The sequence below is a fragment of the Poromitra crassiceps genome, assembly GCF_964638095.1.
Source record: "Poromitra crassiceps genome assembly, chromosome: 16".
Taxonomy (NCBI): Eukaryota; Metazoa; Chordata; class Actinopteri; order Beryciformes; family Melamphaidae; genus Poromitra; species Poromitra crassiceps.
The window spans coordinates 12845827-12861698 of NC_139645.1; the positions used below are offsets into that span (position 1 = coordinate 12845827).

Below are 15872 nucleotides of genomic sequence, written 5' to 3' on the forward strand. Positions count from 1 at the left end.
CAGGAGCGAGGGAAAAGAGGCAGAAGTTAGAGACAGGAAGGTGGTTGAGTCGGGATTCGAGGGGTGGGTAGGGGGAGTGTGGGTGGTGGGGGCGTGGTGCCATAAAGCTGAATGGCCACACCACTGCACCATAGAGACAGTCCGCATGTCTGGGAACGCCCACAAAATGTTAAACGGCTGGCGCGCGAGTGGGGTAAAACCGCCCATATATCTCATGGGCTGACTCACCAAAAGAGGGTGCTGTGGCTCTAAACTACAGGTTTGGGGGTTCTAGAGCAGAAAACAAGACGTCTGCTCAGATGTGCGTTTACTGCGGTGGTTAAATCCCCGATCGTGTCTGCCTGGGCTGGGCTATCAGCTAAATTCTAACTTTGCTGAATGGATAGAACAGGGTTTTTTACCCCACCCTGACCACGCCTCCACCCAGGCTGAGCCAGCTAAACCAGCGTCTATGACGAGACGTGGCCTCAACCTATGGACTTGAAGGTTTGCACTTGTTCAGGAACACCCTGTTCACATTCACACACACACACACACGCACACACACACACACACACACACACACCTGGAAGTTGACCAGTACATGAGGGAGGGGCAAGTGCTGGTTTTTCACTTTCCCCACCCAGATTTATCCTGCTGGTCCCGGGGATTGAACCGACAACCTTCCGGTCACAAGCTCGCTTCTCTAACCTGTAGTATGACATACTATGTATTATGATGCTGATGCTGATGCAAACTCCAGAGGTTTGCAGATGATACGACGGCCATCTGCCTAATCTGTGACAGCTTGTTCAGCAGAAAACTGTAGAGATGATGGTGGACTTCAGGAGGAGCCCCCCTGGCTGGCTGCACTACCCCCCCTCAGCATACTCAGTAGCACCATGCCTACAGTGGAAACCTACAAGTTCCTACAGTGGGAGTTCAATGTAGTCACGATCATCAAAAAGGCCCAGCAGACGATGTACTTTCTAGGCCAGCTCAGGAAGTACAACCTGCCTCAGGAGCTGCTGCTGATCCAGTTCTAACACTGCCATCTTCCAGTCCGTCCTCTGCAACTCCATCACTGTCTGGTTTGGGTCTGCCACCAAACAGAACAAGCACAGACTACAACGAACAGTCAGGACTGTAGAAAAAATAATCGGTTCCAACCTGCCCTCCATCCAGGACCTGTACTCCTCCAGAGTGAAAACACACACAGGCAGGAAAGATCATCACAGACCCATCTCACCCTGGACATGACCTGAACTCCTCCCCTCTGGTAGGCGCTATAGACTACAGTACACCAAAACAACCAGACCAGTTTCTTCCCATAGGCCATCACTCTATATACCGTAAGATATACCAGAGTCAAATCCCTTGTCTGTCTACACAGATAAAGCTGATTCTGATTCTGATGCTATGTAAAGCCCTTTGACACATGCTTGGGATAAGGGGCTTAACAAATAAACAAGACTAGATTAGACTTCTATCTAAAGCATCCATGATGTCAACTGAATGAAAGCTGGTGCAAACGCACATCACTGGTGTGTTGGCCTGGTGAGAACACAAATGCTGCCTGTTATGTGCGGCTGCAGAGGGGTGAGGTCACGATGCGTCAGGCCCCCTGCAGAGGGGTGAGGTCAGGCCCCCGACCTCTGAACCCAACAGTGTCATGAAGTCAAAGCATCACTCGTCTGTTACGAGAACCATCTGAAGCCGCCGGGCGGGCGGATCGCACTCGCTCGCTCTGCTCGCTGTCTAAACCGGGCGGATCGTCTCTGAAACGTCTTCGCTAACTCCCTCCACTCGCCGTCAGAACCGGGCGGATCGTCTCTGAAACGTCTTCGCTAACTCTCTCTGCTCGCCATCTGAACCGGGCGGATCGTCTCTGAAATGTCTTCGCTAACTCGCTCTGCTCGCCATCTGAACCGGGCGGATCGTCTCTGAAACGTCTTCGCTAACTCTCTCTGCTCGCCATCTGAACCGGGCGGATCGTCTCTGAAACGTCTTCGCTAACTCTCTCTGCTCGCCATCTGAACCGGGCGGATCGTCTCTGAAACGTCTTCGCTAACTCTCTCTGCTCGCCATCTGAACCGGGCGGATCGTCTCTGAAACGTCTTCGCTAACTCTCTCTGCTCGCCATCTGAACCGGGCGGATCGTCTCTGAAACGTCTTCGCTAACTCTCTCTGCTCGCCATCTGAACCGGGCGGATCGTCTCTGAAAGGTCTTCGCTAACTCTCTCTGCTCGCCATCTGAACCGGGCGGATCGTCTCTGAAAGGTCTTCGCTAACTCTCTCTGCTCGCCATCTGAACTGGGCGGGTTGTCTCTGAAACGCCATCACTGACTCGCTCTACTCGTCGTCTGAACCTTGAATCGTCACCACACAGGAGACAATCACACGATTCTGTTGGAGGAGCCTGTCTGTCTGCTCTCTGTGATCCGTCCTCTGCGCTCGTTACAGCCGAGCCTGCAGAATAAAGCCCGGCTGTGAATACGGCTCGTGTTGCTGTACTGACATATATGTGCTGTAGTCTGTGGAGGCCCATTGTGCTACGACCAAGCCTTGGACTGACCCTGACCTCATTACACACACACACACACACACACACACACACACACAGGTCAGTCAATACTGAATGGTGCTAGCTACTGGACCTGATACCAGGCTGGAGCAGAGCGGGACAGTAATGAATTTCTATGGAGGACATGCTACGCTGAACATAAATCATATAGCTGTTCTCCAAAAGGTCACCTTTCCAGGAAGTCAGAGAAACAGGCTTGTTTTTGGATTTGACGACCATGCATTATTCTTTTTTAGTTGATCTTTAATACTTTCCTTAGTTTATCTCTTTCCTCAATACATAGAGGATAGGCTATCAATCAAGTTAAAACCATCACCAAAATTGTAAATTTTACAAAGGCCAAAAAAAAAAGTTTGGTCTTTTTTTACTCTTTTATACCTACACGTTTTTATAATTTGTCAGTGTGATTTGTTATGTATGTGTGATGTTTTTAAGCTCCTTGCACCCCAATTCCAATGCAGTTGACTGCAAATGGCAAATAAAATGACTCTGACTCTCTCTTTCTTTTTGTGGTCAACATTCTTTTTTATTTTAAATAAAAAAGGGACACTAGGCACAACACAACAATAACAACAACAACAATGACAGTGAGAGGGCGGCGCACAATACAAATTATAGTAATAATGAAACATACACAAAACTAATTTTGATCAAACTGATCAGCTGCTTTTGCCACATACTAAAACATGGTATTTAAACTCTTTGTGTGCTTAGATTGAGCATTAGGCCAACAACAATTCTTCTAAATTGAATTATGATAGTGATGAAAAGAGCACATTTCAGTCTTTATCCATAAAAAAAGTTAAATAAGCTATAATTTATAGCCTATTTAACTTTTTTTATGGAAAAATATTGAAATGCGCCCTTTTCATCACTATCATAACTTGTTTCTTGAACATTCTTGAAACAAAATGATACATTTGTATTGGAAACTATTGGAAATTATCTTTTGAGTTTTTTTTTGTTTATTTCTTGTTTTAAGGAAAATTAAATTACTTGTTGATTTTTTCCCCCAGTGTTGTGTTGTCTAGTTGTTTATTCACCAAGTGTTGGCCTTGCATGTACACTGCCAAAATAATCCTCTCAGACACAGCATCAGCATGAGAATGACAGCCTCAGATACAGTATTGATTGGCTATAGCCTATAGGGCAGCACTGCACATAATGCCAATGTTAACAACTCTTATTTTGTATTGACTATTTTTGTATTGACTTCAAACAAGTCAAAGGAGAGTGTTTGTCAAATGACTGTAAGATAAGATAGCATTTTATTGACCGCACTAACAAACAAATCAGTTAATTGAGATCATTCTTAAAACCAGTGCAATTAATTATCTCACCAGCAGCTTTTTTTTTTTTTACTTCTTTCTGAGGAAAATTTTACTCCAATTGCTGATCAAAACGACCACTAATAGCCTATAAACAAATAAGAAAAGCTTCTTTATAGACCTTATCCTCATATAACTTATATTAAATTTATAGGCTACTCCTTTATGTATACGCCTCCAAGTGACTACGGATTTAAATCCTAAACATTCACGACAGCCTATGAAACACGCCCCTGCATGTTTGCCCCCCAGTGGCGACAATCTAGGGATGAATCTCTGCTGCGGGGATTTAGGGGTTAACAGAGGGCATTCGCTAATTCCCATATCTGCCACATGGTGGGGAGAGGAGAGCTGAGGAGATCGCTCGTGTTGTTCAGTTTGCAGACTGCTACTGCTACTGCTGCTGCTCGCTTTGTTGTGCCTGAGAGAGAGAGAGAGAGAGAGAGACAGACAGGCAGACAGCCAGAGAGAGAGAGAGAGGAGAGGTCAGTCAGTCCGACCAGCAGCAGTCACTCCAGTGCGCACAGGACCGGGACAGCGCTCCACACCACACAGCTACTACATTTCTCCACAATTTAGCGCAAAAAACGTAAGTAACCATCTCTACTCCAACTCACTCATCCGGGAAGTCTCGTAAAGCAGCAGGCGGCTGGTAACGTGAAACTTTTTGACAACGCTTTCCAAGTTCTGTTTTCCGCACACGAGAGCGGATCGGGCTACTTCTGCTGTGGGAAACGTGTGTGATTGTGTGTCCAAATTGATCACGTGGCTGTTTGTTGAGCGATTGATTAGTGAATTAATTGGGATCAAAAGCATCTCTGTGGCTCTTCCCGTATTCCCTCTATCATGTTGTGAGTTTCATTCAGTGAAAACGGCTGGTGATGTGGCGCCTGTGGGAATGATTTCTGTAGCCTATTGAACACAATGTCTGGAGACCACTTGTTGCTGCCTGAATGACCGCGGTCCTGATACACTGAGCATCAGAGGTTTGATTTACAAGCGGAGCTCTTTAAAATATGTATTTATTTATTTGTTTATTTGTTTATTTATTTGTTTGTTTATTTATTTATTTATTTATTTATTTATTTATTTAACTCTGCATTGGATGACCCAATTTTGAAAAAAAGAGAGAAAAAGTACGAATTTTATAGGCTATGCTACTGTAATTCCAAACTCACTAGTCACTATTGGTAGTTTTCTATTTATAATGGGCTCAGTGGCTGCTTTCATATGGTTTCACTTTAGATTGCTGAAAGTAATGGAGTGTTAACATAGGCTGACTACATGTAGGCTAAGTAGAGGAGGAGGAGGAGGAGGATGATGATGATGATGATGATGTTGATGACGATGATGATTATGATTAGTAGTAGTAGTAATACTAATGGCAATAATGAAGCCAACCTCTGCCAGCCCTGTCACTCTGAGGACATCTGCTAGGGTCTTTACAGCGGCGTAATCACAGAAGATGTCTATGGAGGTCTCTTTAGTCCATCATGAGACACACTGAAACCCAGACTATTGACATTCTTTTAAGTGTCAGCTTTAAGGCAGCGTTACCCCACCACCTATTCAGGTGACACTCTGGGATACAGGTGTAACACTTGGCTCCTACATGTCCGCTTGGCTACCGGGCCTGGCCCTTTACACAGGCAATTAAACAAAGCACTGATTTACAAAAAACAACAACATAATTAAACAGTCAAATTAAGCGAATAAAATATTTTGCTGCCAGTGGTCATGACCAGCCGATATCTGATGTTTATTAAAAAGGCTGATATCTGATGTTTATTAAAACGGCTGATATCGACAAACTAATCAATTTCAACCCTAATACACGCAGACACACATTGGCAGCACATTTCCAGTAGCACATTTACAACATGATGGACTCATTGATTGAGCTGGTTTTTACGTTCCACTTACACAACAACACATGGTGCTGTTTCATGATGAGGACATGCTAGTGTTACAGATGTGTATGTAGGTCAGTTGCGTGGAGTGAGTCAGTCAGTCAGTCAGTCAGTAAGTGAGTCAGTGAGTGAGTCAGTGAGTGGTGGCATTGCGACAGCCCCCCCCCGGGCGCCCTCAGGGTCGTCCCCATGTGCTTTTTGGTGGATCTTTCCTGAAACATCGGAGTCTGTAAATGTGTTCAGCTGCCTGTGCTTTTACCCTGACCTTAATTACCTTTCCATACAGCATACTGTACTACTGGAGCTAACTGTTCAATGTTGCATGGATTAGCCTGTGTGCCGGAGTTAGCAGCTGCTGCTGGTTAGTGTTTTGGATCGCTGTCAGACTGGGAAACCAGCATGTTTTGTTTTCAGATTTTATTTATTTATTTGTTACTTACTGCACCTTTTATAAATCACCACATGTGTGCGCTGCTGTGGACCTGTTTTTACGCATTCTGCGTCCTTTTGTTTTTTAACACAAGACGACTTCAACTGACTTCCATGTCTGGAAGTCTAATATGTCCGAAAAGTGTTCAAAGGAGTGTATTGATTGACAGTGGATTTTTCTCCCAACGATTTACAATTTCCCATTTGGCGGACACTTTTATGCAAAGCCACGTATACATAATACACATTTTAATACAACACAACTTACTTATTGTGCCGATCGCTCCTTTCTTCATAGGCCGTTGACATAGAGAGTGCTAGAGGCACACTCACCAAATGAGAGCTCCAGTATCAGAGCCGTGATGACTCACAGATACACAAGACAATAACGACTGGCTGAGTCCAGAACCTGTTGACCCTGTTCAGTGGCATCATCTCCACCCCACAGCTAATTATGGGCCTAATGGAGCTGCTGAAGCCGTCTGAACTGCTCACAGTTGATCCACCCCAAATGCCATGAGAGAGAGTCAAGTTACTTTGTTACTCACACACGTTGTCTTCTTCTCCCTCTTGTGTAACTCTTCATTACCTCCACCAACAAGGTTATATCTCCAAAAAAAAATCACTTTTTATGAACTACGTAAGCAGCGTTGGGTTTGGTTTGACCACAATACAATTTAGAGTTGATCTAGTTAGGTTTAATAGAGTTCCATGAGCACAAATAGTTCATCAACTCCTAGAGGAGCATGTCGCCTCAATTTTGTGGATTTTATTTATTTATTTTTTACTTCTGTTGGACTTGTACGGTTTTCACGTTGCCAGCAGTGTTTTGTTTCGTTTTCGCCCCTATGAGTTTGTCTCTGTCAGCAGGAGATCTCCAAATCCTAGGCACATATTTCCATGACAGAATGGACAGATGAGCCAAAGAGGAACATGTTTTTTTTGGTGTTGATCCGGATCTGGGAACTCCACCGTTCGATGACTATCGCGTTTTAAGCCGCAACTTTGAAACCGTGACGATAGACTTGATTCCAGATTATAACGACATGTTTGCACGCTCAAAGGAAAGCGGGGGGGGGGGGGGGGGAGGGGGGTAAAATGTAAATGAGACCGATGTCTTTCTCACAACAAAATGGAGAATTGTTCAGCGTTTGTCTCCGAGCGCATCGTCCTCGCGTGACGATGGACGTGTTGTTTAGAAAACACTCGGTATGGAGAGAGAACGGACAGAGCGACAAACCACTGAGTCCTGGAATCTGCTGCTCCGACACTCTCGGGACTGTTTGACACGCCCGGAGGAGGTGGAGAGGGCCGAGTGGTGTTTGGGTCTGAGGCCGGGGGGAGGCGGAGTCTAAACACGCCCCTAAGGCTAAGGCGGGGCGTGGAGCCACTCCCTCTCTCCCCACACCTCCTCCATCCTTTCAGCCCCGCTTGAGCGTCGTCATGGAAACCCCGTCCGCGGTGCAGCCGGCTCCTTTTATGAACTGAGCGGGAGTGAAGTTGTTGTTGCCCCAAACCGGTTCTGCCGTGGAGCCGTTTTTTGTACGTTGAATTAATTTCAATACGGCCGGGGTGTCGGTCTGAGTGGGGCGGCTGTAGGGCTTTACTCGCTGACAAGCTGAGGCAGTGCCTCTCTCTTTTTGTTTTGGTGGCACGCACGCACACACACACACACACACACACACACACTGTGACACACACACACACACACACATACACACCTGCGTGCTGGCTGCGAGGTGTGGAACTCCCTGCAGTGTCTTAACCTCAGGCTAGCTTCACGTGGCCTGAGCGCGGCTAAAAGGCATCTCGGGTGTCATGGCGGTGAGAAAAGGGGGCCGTCGCTCTTTCGGGCGTTTATTGTGCCCGAGGAAACGGAAGGCCCTCCGTGTGTGTGTGTGTGTGTGTGTTGGGGGGGGGGGGGGAGCGGCCCTCCGTGTGTGTGTCGAGTTTCTCCTTTTGTCGCCGAGAGAGAAAATAGTGTGTGTGTGAAAGCTGCCATTGTTTTGGTGGCCACTCAAAGCGGGGCCCTGTGAGGCGAGAGGGGTGACGGGGGCAGGGGGGGGGGTGGGTGTATTTGAGGGGTGTGTTGTGAGTGGGTGTTGTTGTCGAGCGAGGTGAGGGGGGCGTTGTCGCTCAGTGTGTGTGTGTGTGTGTGTGTGTGTGTTGGGTGGGTGTAACTAGGTGTATAGAGCTCACCAGGCACGTGACTTTTTCGTGATGTCATTGCCCCCGGAAGTAAGTTCCCCATTCATTTTCTCCATAGACATTTCGGGGGGAAAAGTCCTTATATAACGAGTTTTAAGTGCACGTTCACATCATACGTCAAAGCCACGCCAAAGCCACGGCGTCCTTGTTAACAGAACGAGTCCGTTCACACCGGCCGCACGCCACGCTGACGCCACGCTGATCCGATAGTTTCAGCTTCTGTTCTAGTTTCCAAGCGTGCCCGCGCGCTGATCCCGAGCTGCCAGGCAGGCAGTCAATGCAGTTTGTGAGGGGTGGTGGGAGGGGCCTGTGAGGGGTGGGAGGGGCCTGTGAGGGGTGGGAGGGGCCGGAGCAGCAGCAGCTCCGAGCCGGCCGCTGAGGGAAAAGAGACTTGTTTGTGGTGTGACCGCTTTGGTGTCAGATCAGCTTGATGTCTGCTTCAAGCTTCAGTTCGGCATGGCTTTGGCGTATGGTGTGTTCGGCCAGTAAGGCTGGAACCAAGCCAACCCGTGACCTACTGAATCGTGAGTGACCATATAAAACGTTCGGTTTACTTTGAGCAAGAACCAAAATATAAACGTTGGGGGAATCAAATTTCCCCCGTTGTTATTTTTTGTTCTTGCTCCAACCGAATGTTTTATGGTCACTCATGATTCAGTAGGTCACAGGTTGGCTTGGTTCCAGCCTTAAAACTCGTTATATAAGGATTTTTTTTCAAAGTGTCTCTATGGAGAAAATGAATGGGGAGTTTACTTCCGGGGCAGTGACGTCACGAAAAAGTCACGTGACAGTTGTTGAGCTCTATTTGGGTCTCATAGATGGACCAGCTGAATGTTGATGATGACGTGTAACCCCGCCCCCCCCCAACCTCCAACCCCAAAATGTCCCTGATGATCCCACGGCAGACTAAAGAGCCTGAGAGACACACCGGCAAAACTGTTGACCAGTGTTGTGCTTTTTAACAATAAACACTAGCAAATAAAAGCATGCTTTGTGTCCCTGCTGTCCTCAAATCTGAGATTTAAATTTGAGACTACAAATAGATAATAGATATTTAGCCGTTATGAAAACAAACGGGTTGATTGTTGTGGTCGTTAACCCCCGCAGCTCCGCCTCCCACGCCCTTCTGCATGAGACAGAGTGTGTAAGTGATGTGGTGGACGCAGTGTCCAGACGCTGTTCAGTAACACCGCGTGGTACAAGCTTTCAGGGTCATCGCTGTCGCTTCATGTATCTCCAAAAGAGCAACTTTTCAGCGAAAGAAACACTTGTTTTATCTTGTCTTGATGACGAGGCCATTTTGGGCTTATCCAAAGGGCTTTCAGCCAAAGAGATCAAATGATTTTCACAACGCGTACAGTAGCGTGTAGGGGTGTCACGATACACTCAGTTCACGATACGATACACGATATTGGGTTCACGATAACGATACGATACGATATTTTAACAATATTTTTTTGCGATCGATTTGTAAGTTGAGGGGGCGTCCTCCACGCCAATTTGAGTAATTTCCCCACTTTCATCCTCCGTGTCTGTAACGTCCCTCGTCTGTTCAAACAAAGCAATGAAAAGGAGCGCGAGCATGCAATCAGATGCAGATCGGTGCCACCATGTTCAGCTTCTTTTTCTCACGATATGAGATATCATCTCAACGATGCATATTGTCACGTTTTGATATCGCGATATATTGTGGGACGATATATTGTGACATCCCCTAGTAGCGTGCAATCCGTCAATTGAAGTTAAAATGTGTAAAATTGCCAAAATCGGAGTTGCAAGATTGTCATGCAAAAGTGTAACACACATGGGACAACATGCAATTTCTAGTATCTCACTCACTATTTGTCAATGTTCTCAAGATTTTTCTGAGAGAATTTATGATTGTCTTATCTAACTTTTTTATTTTAATATCTCCCTTTGTGACATTTTATACACAGCAACTAACCGATTAGTGGAGAAAATAATCAACAGATGAATCAATAATGAAAGTAATCATCAGTTGCAGCCCTAGTCTAGTTTCAGTTATATATTATGCCATTTGCGGTTGCGCGCCTAATACATGTCAGTGGAAATAGACCCGTCGTCTCTGTCTGAGGACGTGTTGTTGCGCAACACACCTCATCAGATTGAGCGGGGGCCGGTTGAGTTACATTTTCTCTCTGGGACTGCTTGTCTTGCTCCAGTGTGTGTGTGCACGGAGAAACAAGACACACGCACACACACACACACACACACACACACACACACACACACACACACACACACACACACACACACACACACACACACTCTGATCAATGAGAAGAACGTCTCTGTGTGAGCTCCCACGCTGCCGTCATCTCTGACCTCCAGCGTAGCTCTTGGAGCACAAAGACGTCGCAGACAGACGGACAGACGCACTCATTCAGAAAAGCGAACCAAAGCAAAACCTGGCCTTATCTCTGGCGTGGCTCTTGTTGAGTCTTGTTGCGTCATTCAGTGCAGTGTGTTGTTGTGCCTGGTACCGCCGCAGCCTTGGGAGGAGGGCAACTCAATTCAAGGAGAAGAACAGCTTGTGAGGAGGACTCCAACTCAAACCAAATCAAATGAAAAGGGCAGTGATGTTGTGATGCAGAGACCCTCTAACGCAGTGATCAGCCCTGTGGACCTGACGTCAGGTTGTCCCCAAAGACTATGGGATTTCAAGATAATTACTCCCCTACCCCCCCTGTACCCTTTCAGCTCCTCAGAACTCCAAGCCTATTCTTATTGAAGTTTGCTCTTAAAATACTGAACCAAACGTTGTCAAAGTTGGCACATGTCTTAATTATAGTTAGTTTCCCGCTGAATGTGTCACTACTTTATTAATATCTTACCTGAATAAGCTCGAATGATGATGTATATATTATCAGTCCGAGTTGCAAGCAGCTGTCTCCAGCCCAGGCATGCGGGAGAGAGTCGTACTGTAAACCTCATGCACTAGCTCCAAGCTCCGCGGGCGCGCGCAGCAGAGCAGAGCTCTCTGTGCTCTGAGAGTAGAGAGAGCAGTCTGATATTTCCGCAAACAAATATGGTCGCAGTTTAGCGCACATGTAAAATATAACGCTATACTACGACGTGACAACGTGACAAAGCTTCTCTAAACACATCGGCTACTATCATTTCCCTGCATCCCTCCTACTGAGATTATATCGGTAATGATTTTGGACAGACTGAATGCGCGGAGGAGAAGGAGAGATCTGCAGCTCTGCCCTGAGTAGCCCTGAGAGACACTCGCCTCGCTCCGACTACTGTGCCCGTCTGTGAAAAGCGTCCTGTCCAGTCGCACCTTCGCAAACAGATGCGGGATTCCCTCAATCCTGTACCCAATCTCAGACTGTATTCTCTAAATCGCACACCAGCTATTTCTGTCTGTTTGTTTGTTGCTCCGTGAGGTTACAAGCGCCCCATGCTGTTTCGCCAGCCGGGGTCTGGCAGGAGGGAGGAGGCGCAGGCAGCCTGCACTGCGCTGAGAGGAAAAAACTTTTGCACAACTTTTAACAAGAATCACGAAAAGTCCCCAAACTAAAATGAAAAAGGGACTATATGGCAACTTGGACGAGGGAATGACGTAGAGAAATCTCGCATTGTGTTACCCCAGAACGGGGGGTTTGTCGTATTGTGCGGTGTGCTGCTGTAACGAGCCCATGCCACTTTGCTCTCGTAACGTAGTTTTGACACACTGCCATAGAGTTACATGCAGAAAAATAATTAAATTTCTAGTTCGCCACTGAATTACCAAATTGATATAACTTTCAACCATTTTGAGCAAAGCTCTTTCCATACAGGCCACCAGCGTTGGCTAATTGTTGATATTTATACAGATATGGCCCCTCTCAAATAAATTATTTTTGAGGCAATAGGCAAACTGTAATGGCGTCGATTTCCGAAAAAAAATCTGGACTTCAACACAGCCAAAGAGTCCAGTATAGACAAGAGCATATGTCATTTCTTGGTTTTTTCCATAGGTATTTTCAAATCACTGTTCTAATACATATCTAGGGGGTTAGTCCCCCTTTAAGCTCGCTGGGCCAGAGAGGAGCAGTGTGCAGTGACCATGCATTACAGTACTGTGTGTCTCACTAGCTCTTTCTTAGCTTAAGCTCGCTGGGCCAGAGAGGAGCAGTGTGCAGTGACCATGCAGTACAGTACTGTGTGTCACTAGCTCTTTCTTAGCTTCAGCAGCACTGGGCAGCCTCAGTGGACGCGTTGAGGTTGGAGAAACAGTATAAAGAAAGTTGCTGTAATTGGTCTTTTGCACTGAGGGCTCAGAAGCTTCATTGACGTCCCCAAAGTCCAGTGTTTTCATAGACCCGTGGTTGTTGAAATCTGCCATTCATCACAGCTGTAAGGATATTTATTTAAACACAGTGTCACTACACAACCCGGTCGCCAGAATAATAAAAAAGTGTGGCATTTTACGTGTTTGAAAAGCAGGCATATGTACGGTAGAATATCAACGGAAATTTGAAACAAAATGTAGGCAAAATACATTTCTAAAACGTGGCATTTTAATTTGAAAACCTCACTGCCTTTCCAAAGTTAAACACAAATAAACACAATAGCAGACTCTACGCATGTACAACATTAATATTCACGCATCTAGAAACGTGAAATGCAACGTCGTATTTTGGTTCAGAAAATTCTACATGTCCATGGATTGCAGAAATGGTACAATGGTGTCTTTTTATTCTGGCGACCATGGCTGCAGTGCACTACCATAGTCAGTTGTGTGTGTGTGTGTGTGTGTGCGTGCGTGCATGCGTGCGTGCGTGCGTGCGTGCGTGCGTGTGTGTGCGCGCGTGTGTGTGGATGCTTGTGCATGGGGACAAAAACAGAAGATGCACTTTTTATAGAGGCATTATTAATTCCCATAAGATGAAGAGAAACCTCATGATGTGATGCAAAACGGAGACGTTTAACTCGGTCTCCATGAGGTGGAACCAGGAGTTGTGGTGACTTTCAGAATGGAGAGAAGGTCATCACCAGGCTGACCCTGAGGGACGATGTGTTTGTCCAGGCAAATCGTTGCAGCAGGTTTTGTGCCTTGAAGGCATCACGACAGGAATGCTAATTGATTTGTATCTAAATACGGGTGTTTGATTCATGCAAAATGAGCAGAGTTCACCTTCTTGCATTTGCATGATTCTCCCTCAAACAGTTGTTTTTTAATTTAAATGTATTTGAATGTATTTGAGTTGTATTTGGTTGTATTTGAAAGGCTTTTCTTGCATCATGAGTCATGACATGCACATTTTGTGGTTGCATGTTTGTGTGTCTTGAGTTTTGGGCTACACACAGAGAAAGCCAAGTTGCACAACAAACTTTCCACGAAGCTTCTCAAACTTCCCCTTGCCGGACACGAAACTGCTAATTTGCTCAAACATCTCATAATCATCAGTGCGGCGCTTCGGCTTTGCCAGAGGCACCTCTGTGCTGCTGACGTGACACGGGCGTTTCCCTGCGCTCACTAAGTACTCGTGCTTGCTGGGTCGTGTTTACCATCTTCACATGAAGAAGAGTCCATGGGAACGCCCCCCTCTTGTGGTGTTCACCACTTGGGAAGTGGGACATTTTCGGAACGCTTTCGGAGTTCACGAGTCATGTACATGACCTCCCATGTGGTGACCACACAAGCTCACGAGTTCCTTTTTGAAGGCAACATCAGTCTCTCTCCCACTTCTCTTGAAATGGTCTGTTTTGAGCCATTTGGAGATACCCTAGCTACCCAGCTGAGTGGGAGGGTGACTGTTCAACATTGTATTTCCCACTGACCATGGCTACACTGAGGTGGGCCAGAATGAACTGGTAAACCCAGTTACAGTTACAGTGTGAACTGGGTCAGAAATGATGGCATGACAAAATTCTAAAATTCATCTTCAATGACATTTTGACCTCTGTAATATTATAATATGATGTCTGCAATGCATGTGTTACACTTATGTGCACATGCACAACTTCTACTGCCTTTTATAATATGCTCCAGATTCGAGCTCCCTCTTCTATGGAAATAATAATTAGTTTTGTGTGTTTCTATTTTCACTCTCTGACTTTGACTCGTTACACTTTTTTTTGTGCAGACGTAGACTATTGCTCTTTCATTAAATTGCTACAAAAGATGTATAAAAAAAGATGTCTATACAACAAATTCGGGCAATAAATCAATTAAAACATCATGTGCGATGTGCATTCCTGATGCAGACTTGCCGCCGCAGCACAAAGTAGCAGTCTGTGCCGCTCGATGTCTAAATGCAAACAGACTTCTTACAACTTTTGTTACAGGGTTTCTTTTGGGGGGGGTTTTCCCCCCACAACCGAAAGCAGTCGAATGCTTTTGTCTTATTTACAACTTCCAAACTTTGAAGCGTGGGATCTTACGAGGAACACTTGAAGGCATCATCATTTCTGAGAAACCCTGTGACTGACTGTGCATACAAAGCTCTTAATTCCAGCTGTTGGCTTCAACTGTAAAATTGTCTTCCAACTCTTTATATGGTCAACCCAGCAATTTGAGCAATCCTGAATGAATGGCCGCTGTGTGTTGTCTGTGTATTTCCTGCTTGTTAAGTTGTAGGCCTGAAAATGGCCAGACTGAAGTTCACTCTGATAAGAGCCTTGAGTTTTACCTGCCTCTTTGGGCCGTTAGAAGCTGACCCGGTCTTTTCTATGAGACACATTGGCTTCAGTCTGTTGTGTTCGTGGTCGATAATACTTTCCATCTGACGGTCCCTACTGCAATGCATTGCCACAATCTCTTTCCCATCGCACATACACAACACGTATTTAGTTCTCTCATGGCAGGTGCTGGGCGATATGAACCAAAAAAATCATATCTGTATTTTTAGGCTGAATGGTGATACAATATTATATCTCGGTATTTTGGGGCTAAAAAATGTTCAGTTGTAAGTCAAAGCCACATTTGAGATGTCACAAGCACTTTTATTAAAACAAGACTAGCTTCCCCGACTATTGATGCTATCACAAAATATTTACACAATAGACGCAGGGTATACCCCAGCGTCTATAGCTGGCTGGGGGGCGTGGTCAGGGTGGGGTAAATCCTCCCGTTCTCCCCATTCGGCATAGTTAGCATTTAGCTGCTAGCCCAGCCCAGGCAGACAGGATCGGGGATTTAACCCCCGCAGTAAACGCACATCTGAACAGACGTCTATGTACCGGCTCTAGAATCCCCAATCCTGTAGTGTAGAGCCGCAGCACCGTCCTTTGGTGAGTCAGCCCATTGAGATATATGGGGGGGTTTCCCCCCCACTCGTGCGCCAGCCAGCGTAGTAACATTTTGTGGGCGTTCCCAGTTCCCACACAGGCCGACTGTCTCTATGAGATTTCTGAGAAATAATAATCAGCAATGTGGACATAATGACTAAGTGGATAAAGGCAAATAATAGAACAACTACA

The 15872-nt window shown here is 46.0% G+C and overlaps 1 protein-coding gene across 1 annotated transcript in view; it reads left to right on the forward strand.

Moving 5' to 3' along the window:
- The first annotated feature begins 4298 nt into the window (after positions 1-4298).
- LOC310790858 (CD82 antigen-like) overlaps positions 4299-15872 on the forward strand; it is a 38215-nt gene continuing 26641 nt past the window's right edge. Inside the window, exon 1 of the mRNA XM_083652568.1 lies at positions 4299-4480. The gene's annotated coding sequence lies outside the window, so the exon portion shown is untranslated. The remainder of the gene's footprint in view (positions 4481-15872) is intronic.